Source organism: Pteropus alecto, unplaced genomic scaffold, assembly GCF_000325575.1.
Source record: "Pteropus alecto unplaced genomic scaffold, ASM32557v1 scaffold98, whole genome shotgun sequence".
Lineage (NCBI taxonomy): Eukaryota > Metazoa > Chordata > Mammalia > Chiroptera > Pteropodidae > Pteropus > Pteropus alecto.
The window spans coordinates 21,530,127-21,542,547 of NW_006443570.1; the positions used below are offsets into that span (position 1 = coordinate 21,530,127).

Here is a 12,421-nt window from a genome sequence, read left to right on the forward strand (position 1 = left end):
GGATGTGAATATTCTTTTCTTTTTTTTCCCCCATTAAAAGTTCCTTAGGCCCAGTCTTCTGTCCTTTTCTGCACCTACTGTGATACCTGCACTGCATCCCTGGGGGGTAGCATGAACCCAAGTTAAGGGCAAAGGAACACTTACTGAGCACATACTATGTACCAGGTGCTTTCTGAACATATATGATCTCTTCTGGTTGTCTTAGTGACCTATGTTATAATTACATGCATCTATTCTACAAATGAGGGAACTGAGGCTTAGAGAGAGAGGGTCAGTATACTTGCTCTGGACTTCATGAGTAGTGGTTGGAATAGAACAAGGAATTCAATTCAAACCCAGGCCTCTGTGACACCAAAGCCCAAGTTCTTTCTACTCTACATACTTCCTTTTGATTGAATGGGAATTGGGTTAAATGGAATTTTGCTTTTTCTTGGGGAAAAGGATGTAGAGAAGGCTTTAGAAACACATGGAAAACCTTTCTCCTTTCTCACCCAAAGCCAAAGAGGCCATCTCAGTAATGGGGCTTACTTACATCAAGTGAATGGAAAAACTAGGTCATGTAGCTGCCAGGAGCCTGCATTTCTGTTTAATTGGCTAGCACACACTTCCTTTGTATTTGTTTACCTTATGGCTAGTTCTGACAAATAAAACAGATTCTTTTCTTGGCCTCTTCACTTGGGAGCAGTAATCTGTGGGATTTAGTGAAAGGAATAAAAGACTGAAAACTCCTGGATTTGGAAAACCTCCAAATATGTGGTACAGAAGAAAGTATTCTTGTTGACTTTGGTGACAAGAGCATCTGAATGACAGCTTCCTGCATCAGACTCTCTGAGTCACACACTGCCTTGTTACTACTGCAGAACTTTGCACCCCTCTCCCTCCTCCCTGTTCTTCACCGTTGAGGTCTCTTTCCTGGGAGAGTACTGGCCAGTCCGCCAACAAGTATCTATCGAGCTCCTACTAGATAAAATTTTGTTGTACCCAGATTGTCAAACAGAAATGTTAGAATAAATAATAGAATGAGATCAAGGCAGTCTTCCTTTTCGTTCAAAACATCCAGAGGAGTAAGAGCTGTTACCTCTATACCTTCTTTATGTCATATCATTTCAGGGTCACTGGAAAGAATTTGGATTCACTTTCTAGGACTGAAACTCAGGACCCAACAAATTCCTTTCAGAGCCTTAAAAGTCATTGTGTAATTGGGACTTTATTTCATGTCCCCTCTTCCTTTTTCCTGATTTTTTTTGTTTTGTCCCCCCACCGCACCCCACCCTGGAATCTGTGGCTCTTCCCTCACCACAATGACTTCCGGTAGCCTAGCAACGTCGATTCTCATACAGCAAAGTCTCCTGTGCACTGCTGGCCCTTCCGAGGAAAAATCATATGAAAGTGTCAGATATCTAGTAGAATATATCTCTTTGGACTAAATATCCTTTGGCTTGATACAGGGAAAGCCCTTTAGTCTAGCCTGGATGTGACGAGACCTTCTGCTTGCTTATTTTATTGATTTTTTAAAGCCAAAGTGATGTTAACAGAGCCAAGAATAATGCTGGCGAGATTCTGTACAAGAACATACCCTTGTGTGGTTTTCTGACAGAAATCCAGTCTGCCTTACACTTGGGACCCTGGAGCAGCTTTGAGAAATCCAGCACCGTGATCAGAATGTGCTTCCACTTCTGGTGGGCCCCTCCCTGCCCCAGCTTCTTTTTGCCTTTTGTGTGGTCCCAAGCCAGGGTTTTGAACTTTATTTGGAACCTTTGTTTAAATTTTCCTGAGGGACACCAAAAGCAAGTATTGAGGTCCCCATATGGGTCCAGAGCCTTTCTTCAGAATGGGGCACGTGCAAAAAAGCAAAAGAGAAGTTCGTTAAATTTCAGAGACATTTCTGGCTAAGAAACTGAAGAGCAGAAATGGGTGGTTGGCAGCAGGAGGTGGACCACGGAAACCTTAACTCTTTTTAGTGTCTTCCGCCTGCTCAGACATCTTGTTAATACTGTCACCGTGCAAGCCTTGCCTGGTTTTTATGGGACCTGTCGTCCTGAGAAGACCCCTTTCCTGGAACTGTTTCCCTTGTACCAGTTCACCCCACCCAGGAGACATGCCTCAGGACCGCTTCGTCTTAAGTGTCCCTTTTACTCTTGCCTGAGGTGGATATTGTCAGACATGCACTCAGCCAGACTTCTCTTTAACACACACTTCAGTCATTCTTCTTTGTCCTCAGCTATATATCTAGGGGGGAAAAAAACCCTAGTTAATAACTGGGTTTTAATACTTCATTTTCATTGCATCCATAGAATTTATAATTGTGGGAAGGTGGGCAACTCTGGCAAGCAGCATTTGACTATTACCAGGGTGAGGTCAGCCAGCCTTCCACTGGGAGCTTCAGTTCACCCAGCGACTTTATTGGGGTGGATTAATCAGATGTGAGAGTATGGAAACCATGTTTTTGATCTCTGGTTCCTTAGGTTCTAGACTGGTGATTAGGATACAGCATGCTTGAGAACTGTTCACGTTCTAGGCATAAATTTTACCAGGACATTCAGAAGTTGATGAGACTTGGTATCAGCCACGAGCTCAGGCTAGTTTATTAATTAACAAGAGGCCATCCATCCCTTTTCTCGTATCTGAATGTTTGTATTCTCCATCCAGGACACTACATTTCCCTGTTATCTAAGGGACTAGAGACCCAATTAGAAGCTAGAAGGTTTTTTAGAAAGGCAGGTGGATGGAGAGATGGAAGGATATCCTCCCACCTGTCTCTAGTTCCTGGGGTCACTGAATTTCACACTTCCAGAACTTGCTTTTACGAGCCTTGATTTTCTCTTCACTTTGCTGACCACACCTCACATAACCATCCACAGTAACCCACCCCTGAATCTTTCTTTAGATATGCTCATTCCACTGACTAGACCATTGTCTTGTCGCCTTCATTTCTGTACTTTGAACTCTGGGACAGTCACTCCTGAAATCTTCACGAAAATGAGCTTTCCTTGGTGCTTATCTTTATGGGAATTTAGGATTCTCCCAGGGTCATACTTGCTTTCTGGAGAGGATTCTGGAAGATCTCTTCTCGGATGATCGCTCTAGAGAGGAGGTTTCAGTTTCTTAGCCTGGGATTCTTAGGGCCAGCTTTTTTCTTTCTTTAGCCTGAGGTCAGGAAGGTGGTATAGGAGGAGTTTAGAGCATGGATGTAATGGAAATTTGAAGCCCATGCTGGTTGAACTCCAAGAACAAAGACTACTTTTACAACAGCCAGCCAGTAGCTTCTGCTGGGGGAGCTCAGCGGGAGGGAGGAGGAGGGAAAGGGAGCAAAGGACAGGCCTCTGCTGTGAACAGGGTGTTTTCACATCCGAGAAACTAAGATTCATAAGAGTCAGGTTCCTCTATCCAGATCAGCTCTCTTCTTACCCCAGTCTTCACCTTCCGGGCCTCATTGGCATACATGGCTCTTGCACATGTTGGTAATAGTTCTTTTTTTCTTCCATTTAAAAATGGAAAGTTTTATATTCTGTGAATTGATGTCCCAGACACAATGGAGGAGGAAGAGGCTGGATCAGTTGCTTATAGATCTTTCTCTCACCCCAGCCTTCCTCAGAAGTGATGGGACCGCCAGTCGTCTCCTAGTACTCTATAGCCTGGCGGTCGGGGACCCTGTCAGCTTCCATCTTGTGGTTACACATGACCAGGCAAAGTGCAACTCACTTTCCTCACATCCTCTTGGGTTCTGCAAGCTAACTTCTCCATATAATCACAGTTCAATGAGCACAGTTCTCTGCTTTTTATCACCTCTTTGGAGGTTGCAAGCTGATCGCCTCCTCACATCCTCAGCTGTTGACAGGGTCAACCTCTCCTTAAACAGCTTCCCACAAGTATCTTCTAGATCCTCACATCTTGCATCTTCTCCTCCCAGAATTGCCTTCAGTGTATCACCTGTCCCTTAAGGCAATACTCATGTAGACATGCTCTTCTCAGTCCTGCTGTCTTTACCTGCTAGGGGTTTGGCTTTAAAGATTTTTGCTATTTTAAAACAAAGCCATTAGAGACTATGAACATGTTGTGATCATTTCTCTAGAAGTTCTAAGCGTTAAGTCCAGTTCTTTACTATAACTTTTATCCGTACAATGGGTTTGAACAGGTAGAAGCATGGCATGTAGGGTGAGCAGGAAGGAGGGGCCTGCTGTTCAATGGTTTGGCAACTGCTGGCCGTGCAGACCCCACTCCTGCCCGCCTCCAATCATTAATCTTACAGTGGCCACAGCAAGGCCACAATCACAGTGAGTCTCGGTTTCCCATTCTATAAAATGGATATATGTCTGTACAAGTGACTTAAAGAACATCATCTCAAAGCAGTAAGATTTTTCATTCTTGGGCAGCAGGGTGGTGAGTGGGAGAATGTAGGTTTTTGGCATTAGAGCTGCTTTCTGTTCTAGCTGTACCATTCAGTGGCTCTGACTCCTTAAACAAAGTTCCTTAACCTCTCTGAACCTCAGTTTCCTCATATATAAACATGGGGATGAGGATGATGCCCATCTTTCCGGCTTGTTACAGGGACTAATTACTATCATGTGTATGAGAGGCCAGGACAATGCAAGGTATACAGTAGGCACTTCATAGAAGTGGTCATAAGGATCTTGTAGTAGGAGAAGGGAGTAAGGCATATGGTGAGTGACTTATCTCTAGGAAATACTTTGAGTACAGCTGGGTTTTGCCGTAGCACACCAGGTAAAAACCAGGGTATCTCGTCTGATCTGGGTGTTCACTTTGTTGAAATACAAAATGAAAATATGAAATACAAACCATTTCATGCCTTCACTTGTGTGACGTTAATTCATTCAGCAAATATTAAGCTATTACCTGTATTTTCCTAGTGACTGAAAAATTGAACAAAATAACCCCTATGTACAGTTGAGTCAGATTATTCAAAACAGAAAACCAGTCATTACTATGCAGAGTGATAATTGCTGTTAAATGAGCAAACATATGTAAAGTGCTTATACTCAGTGCCTGGTCCAGTCGTCTTAAGCCATCTTAGAAGCATACGCCAGTTTAAGAGGATGTCTGGAGGCAGAAGGCAGAGGAGGGATATGTACTAGAGAGACTTGTAAGAATAGGTGATGCTTGATCTAAGTCTTTAGGAAGAGTAGGGACTTATCAGCTAGATATGTGAGGATAGGAGTGGGAGGGGAGCGCTTTAGGCAGCAAAGAGTTGCTCGAGGGAACTGACTGCCTTTGCTTGTCTTGCTAAGGAGTTTGGTCTTTATTCTCAGGGTGATTGAGAGCAGTAGAAGGGCGTTAAGCAGAGGCTTTTGCTTTTGGATAAGGACAGACTGGGGAGCTAGCCTGGAAGTGGTCTGGAGGTATATACAGTAACATGAATCCGAACTCCAGCTGAGGCTGTTGAGATGGAGAGGAGAGCAGTGGCAGAGCTATCTAGGAAGTGACTGAGTAGAAAAAGGAAGAGTGTGGAAGAAGGAAGAGTGTGGGAGTTGGGTGGAGGGTGGTTGGTGCCATTCACTGAGACAGGGAAGACTAGCAGAGAATGAAGTGGGTGTAGAAGAGAGGCGGTCACTCCAGGAAAGGTGAACATGACCAGTAGGCAGGCCTCACACGTTCACTCTGGAATTCTCAATTACCTACCCCTAGCTGGAAGAACAGTTGTTTTTTTTCTTTTGGGCTTAAATATTTTGGGGGTATAATTTAATAGAATAAAATGCACAGATCTTAAGTGTTCAGTTCAACGTGTTAGGACCACTGTTACGTAAATATCCTTCAGAACAAGATGCAGAACACTTCCATCTTCCTAGAAAGTTCCCTCATGATCCTTTCAGTCAAACATCCCCCTCCCCATATCACTCTTGGTCTTCACTCACTATAATTTAGTTTTACCTGTTCTAGAACTGCATATAAATGGAATCAGATGTATGCATTTAATGTCTATAAGGTTAATCCATATCTTTGCATGTATCAATAGATCTTTGATATCGCTGAGAACTATTTCGTTGAATGAACATGTCAGAATTTCTCCATTCTTCTGTTGATGGAAGTGTGAGATTTTTCCAGCTTGGAGTGGGAGAAGGCTGCTGTAAACGTTCTTGTACAATTCTTTTTATGGACATATTTTTAATTTCTCTTGGGGGAATACCTATGAGTAGAATTGTAGGTTTATAACGTAAATATATGCTTACTTTCCTAACCATTCTTCACAGTGGTTGTATCATTTTATACTCCCACCAGCAGTATATGAGAGTTCTGGTGTTTCAACTACTCATCAGCATTTGGTGTTGTCAATCTTTTTTTATTTTTGCTATTCTCGGGTGCGCCAAGTAGGTTTAATTTGTATTTCCCTGGTTACTAATGATGTTGAACACCTATCCATATGCTTATTGGCCTATCCACTTTTTTGAGATGTCTGTTGAACTCTTTTGCCTGTTTTTCTTGGGTTGTGCATCTTTTTATTGTTGATTTGTGAGAGTTCTTTATATAGTCTAGGTAGGAATCTTTTGTCAAATATACATTTACATAAATTTTTGGTTTTAATATCACTTGGTTCATCCCATTCTGAGGCCCTAATCATTAGAGGCATTTCGAGATTCTTATCAAGAAATTATAAGAGGAAAGAATTAGAACAATTCTTAAATAAATTATAACAATTTATTTCTGTTGTTGAAGAAAAGATGGTATGGAGTATTGTCGCTGACTCTTGGTCTAGGTGGGGATTAGAGCTAAGCAGTGCCCATGTAGACACATGAGAAACTCTGTATGTTAAGAAATATGATCATTTTTGGTGCCAGGAAGTACTTCCCAGCTATTGAACAACCAGTAAGAGTCTTTCCAAGATAATGTTCCTTTGCCTTATTTAAAAAAAACAAAAAAACAAAAAAAGATGTTAAATCCCAAACTTAAGATTTCACAGTAGAGAGAATATTAATAATGAACCCTCATGTGTCCGTCGCATGGCCTCAGTGGTTCACAGCCAGCAGTGTTTCATCTGTATCTCTCTACCCCAGCCCCTCCTCCCCAGCTTATTTCGAAGCAATTCCAGATGTTATATCATTTCCATCATAAATGTTTTGGTATGTATTTCTAAAAGATAAGGACTCTTTAAACACACACACAACAAATACCATATTACATCTTGAAAGTTAATAATAATTCTTTAATAATACTTCATTTTTTACAGTTTGTTTGAATGACCCTTGTCTGAATTTTTTGATCATCATGGGCAGAAGACAAGCATGCTTTCTTTCATGCTTACTACTAGCTCTTCTTCAACCTGCGTGTAGGTTCTTCTGGGTCATATGTTCTTAGGGCACCCTCCTGTGTCCTGTCAGTTCAGCTGTCTGCTTCCTCTTCACTTTTTTCTTAAAACTTTTATGTCCAGTATATACATACATACAGAAAAGTATGTAAGACATAAATTACAAGTTAATGCATTATTGTAAAGTGAACTCCCATGTAACCACATCTAAATCAAGAAGTAGACCTTCGTCAGACTCCAAAGCCTCCCGTGTACTCATTCCCAGGCATAACCCCTGGTCTCCTTCAAAGGGAACCATCACCCTGATATTTATGGCAATTACTTCCATGCCTCCCTCGAGAATTTTCCATCTACATGTGCTTCCCTAAACAATGGTTTAGTTTTGCTTCTTTGGGAGCTTTATATAAATAGAATTATTTATTAATCTTAAAATGAAGTCAGATTCGTCAGACTTTTCATTTAAGGTTGATGCTTTTGTGTCATAAGAAGAAATCTTCACCACCCTGAGGCTTTCATCCTAAGTTTTTCCTTTCACCTTCTGTTATCTTTTGTAAGTGTCATTGTTCTGCCTTTCATGTTTAGGACTCCTTTTCACTCTTCAGACCAAATTTTCAATCGAATTTTTCCCAGGAAGATATTCTACAATTATTCAGACTCTAGCTGATTGCTCTTTGCTCTAGCTCCTCAAACCAGTACTGCTTTCTGATGCACTCACTGAGCGGAGGCCAGGGCTCACACTACCTGGAGGAGAAAGGGAGGGAGAAATTTATACCTACATATTTCAGCCACTGATCAACCTCTTGGAGCTCTGACTCAGACTGTGGGATTTGCGGAGGAGGGCCTCATTTCAGATAGCCTTATCCTGTTGTCAGACTAAATGCCCTAGTTAGTTTCTCGTTGAAAGTATTTGTCCTTCACAATCAACGTACTCTTTAGGCCAAAAGGATGCTCTGCTCCTAAAAAATTGTAAAGAGTTTGACCAATAGATCTCTAGCTCTCCTCTCTTGGAGGAGGAAGGCACCTTTTCCTCCTTTCCTTGCTTCTTCCTTCCCCTGGGAGAGGTCTTCGGGTGTGCCAGCTCGCCACCAGCGATTTGAAAGATTCTGTGGCTTTTCTGTGACCTCTTGATTTGGAGTTTGATTGTTTGGCTTTGATCAGAAAAATAAATACTTATTTTGAATTTCTCCCTGACCTATCTGAGCTAGATTCAAGAGATCTTTTTTAACTCTACCACATGTGAATTACAGGAAATGCTCTCCTGTTGGTGAAATGGGTCATTTCCAAGATTTTTCTCTCCAAGAAAAGTGTGATTTATTAGTTTACTAAGAAAGGCTCAAACAGGAAGCAAAAAAGTGCTTATTAAGACATTTTCTTCTTTTATGTGTCCCTAATCACAATCTTATCGTAAACCTCAGCCCTGATAGTTAATCCAAAGTTACTTAATTAAATTCTTTCATTTTACACATGAAGATATAAAGAAATACTTTACCACCCTCCCCCCCCAACCCAAAAAAAGGAGAATAATTAGCTCAAGGCCATGTATTGTCTTCAGAGACTGTGATTAGGAATTATTCCTTGAATGAGGATAAGACCATCCTCTCCACCCCCAACAATGATTTTTAAAAAATCACTGTGATCTCACTATTGTTTTTTCTTTTTTTCTTGTTGAAACCTCATCTTTGAATTTGTTTCATCAGAAGATCTCCTCGGAATAAAAGTGGAATTTCCATTCTTAACCAGACAAAATAGATCTCAAACAATCTACTTGAAAGATGAATTGGTCTCCATGTCATTTTGTTCATCACTTTCTTCTTAGACCAAAACAGTGCTTCCCCACAGTGGGCAATGTGGTTGAATTCCATACCTGTGAGAGCAGCTTCTAGAGCCCTTGGGCTTGAAACACCCACTTAGCCAAGTTCTTTCTTCTGAACCATCTTTTTTTGCTGCCCCCTGCTGGAAGCCAAAAAGAGGCAATTGCAGAAAGCTCCTCCCCAATAACTTTTCCCTGTGGAAGATGTAACCTCTCTGGAAAGGTGGAGTCCAGCAAACGACGGTTTTCACATCAGACATCTCCTACCTTCATCAGTCGACCAGTGGTGTCTTTCCCTGTCTCAAGTTCCGTGGGCTCAAAACCAAACTCGTCCTCTGACCTCTACCAGTTTCCCTTCCACTTTGTCCTCTCCTGCTACCCTCTCTATCCACCCATTCTTTCATTAACTCATTCATTCAACAAATATTAGAGCTTTTAACTTGTTCTTCCTGCTTTCTTATGCTCCAGTTATCTCCAATAACAGTGTCATACTGACTCATTTACCCAGGCTACAAGCCTTGGCATTTCTCAACCATTTCCCCTTAACTTGTCCACCAACCTCCAGTCTCACCCTGCTACATAGCCCCCAGGACAACCTTTCTACACCACCAGTTGTTCATGTCACTGCCCTACACACAAACCTTCATTGTTGATAGACTAAATCCCAAACTCTTTGGCATGGACTTCAAAGCCTCACACCACTGAGCCTCACCTAGCTTTCTGTCATTGTCTCCTGCATTCACCTTAGCACTACACTACCACATTGATCCACTCCAAAGATCCTCAAGCCACCACCTACTGTCACACCTTTGAGCCTGGTGTGCATGCTGGTTCCTCTACCAGGCATGCCCTTCCCTTCTCTGTCTGGTGAAGTTGTGCTTAAAAGTAAGCTGAATACATTGTCCCTTCAGATATCACCTACTCTAAGAAACCCTCCATCCACTGTGCAGTTAGTTATCACTTGGCTTTATAGATCTCTGTGATGGCATCTATCACCTGTATTATAGTTAGTTCTCTACTTGTCTGTCTCCCCCTTCAGACTGTGTTCCTGCGTTTCTAGGTCTGGCTTTATTTCCAATAGTTTGTTTCAATGATGACATGTGTTACAGTCATACTTGTCAGCCCATAGGACTCGAGACTCACCATCTCCTATTGTTCCCCTACTCTCCTTAATGGCCTGCAGGGCTTCATACTTTATAGTGATGAAAAACTTGCAGTTCCCCAAGTGTACTGGGCTCTACGCTGCCTCTTGCTCAGTCTTGGATGCCTTACCTCATTCTACTCATGACCTGCTCGATAAAATCCAGTTCATTCTTCAAAAAGCAGCTCGGATGCCTGCCTCTTCTTTCCCTTTAACTTGCAACAAGATTAAGTAATAAAAATAGCTAATATGTATGTGGCATGAACTGTTAAGCCCCAGATACTATTCTAAGCATTTGGTGCTTGCCACAAAGTAAGTACTCAAGCAGTGGTAGCAAATATTATTTTGATTTTAATGTGTTTAATATGTTGACATTTCTTCAGAATTATTCTTTTCTCTTGTAGTTTTTGTCTTTTGTCCCAGCTAATGTATTTATTCATCTGGAGTGGATTCTGGTTCGCTCATGCAGGACTCGGTGCAGTCATGATGATTGCCTTTGTAATAAGGGGATTGTGCTTGAGAGTAGAGAACTCATGCAGGAGAAGAATAGGATTCAGTTTTAGGAGTGAGTGTTGGAGAATTAAAAGGAAACTGAGAAGTGTCATCCTCCCTAGACCCCGCTTTGCTTCTTTTTCTCCCTTCCCTCTTTTGTTGTCCTACATAATAAATGAACTCTCCTGTTTTTCTCCAGGGAAATGGTTTAAATGCAGGTTTAAACATTTTTCCTTAACTGTAGAAGGATTTGTTTTATCTTTGATGAAAGGAGGCAATTTCCTACAAACTCATTGGACATTATTATCATTAATATGAACGAAGCTTCTAGAACATCACTTCCTCCAGGCTTTCTAACACAAGGGCTAGTGAGTTAAGTTCCAGTAAGAGTCCAAAGGTCTCCAATGCATAATCTCAAAGGTGATAGACTCTCTCTGTGACCTGCAAAAGTCATTGATTTGGGCTCTGTATTATCTGGGTTCTCCAGAGAAACAGAACAAATGTATGAAGAGATTTATAATAAGGAATTGGTTTGTGGAGTTTTGGTGGCTGAAAAGTTCTAAGATCTGCAGTCGGCAAGCTGGAAATCCAGGTGAGCCGATGGTGTAATTCCAATCCAAGTCCAAGTTCAAAAGCAGAAGACCAATGTCCAAGCTCAAAGAAAAGAAGAGAGTGAATTCTCCCATGCACAGCCTTTTTTTCTCTTCAGTCCTTCAACAGGGCAATTTGTTTTACACAGTCTGCCAATTCACGTGTTAATCTTATCTAGAAGTATCCTCACAGACACTCAGAATAATGTTGAACCAAATATCTGGGCACTTAGTGGCCCAGTCTAGTTGATACATAAATTAACCATCACAGGTGCTTGCATGTACGCTTGCTTGTGCCCTCCCTCCCTCCTTCCTTCCCTCTCCCACCCTCCCCCTTCCTCCCTCCTTTCCCCTCTCTCCCTCCCTCCCTTCCTCCTTCCCTCTCACCGTCCCTCTCCCTCCCTCCGCCTTCCCTCTCCCTTCCCCTCCTCCTTCCTCTCCCTCCCCCTCTCCCTCTATCTCTAGCTCTGTCTCTATCTCTATCTCTATCTCTTTCTCCATCTCCATCTATCTCTATCTCTATCTATCTCTATCTCTATCTCATTCTCTGTCAATCTAACTCTCTGTAATGTGGTTCAGTGTCCTGGCCTGTGGCTTTGCTTAAAGACTGGGACTTGATTCTGGAACTTTCCATTTTGACCTAGCTTCTTCCATTTACAGCTAATATTACTTTAGGCCTTCTTTGTTCTGTATTAGAACCACAGCTCTCAAATTATTTATATATTTGTTTGTTTATTTTGCCTCAGCACACATGGTGCATGAAATTTCATGTGTGACATACTTCAACGGGCATGTCCAAATTTTGGCAGTTCCTCCCCCATACCCTCGCCCCCATGTTTCCCAAGAAATAAAGCAAGTAGCACCACAGATGCCTTGTGACATGTTCATAAAAGTATTTTACAAGCTTGGGAGTAACTCTTTAAGCATTCATCAGTGATGTGGATAACTAGATCGGGGATGGATAAAACATGTAATTCCCAGTTACCTGGTGTACTTCAACTTTTTCCACTCAAGAAAGCTTATCAAAAACAAGTGCATGTGCTGCGATTTATATGTGAAAAATAAATGATTTACAAACTTCCCTTTAAGTGATGGTAGTAATAGGTTCTTTGCTTATCTATTTCATCATT

At 41.8% G+C, this 12,421-nt stretch overlaps 1 protein-coding gene across 5 annotated transcripts in view; it reads left to right on the forward strand.

The window, feature by feature from the left end:
* NXN (nucleoredoxin) overlaps window positions 1–12,421 on the forward strand; it is a 140,718-nt gene that overhangs the window by 70,363 nt on the left and 57,934 nt on the right. The window lies entirely within an intron of this gene.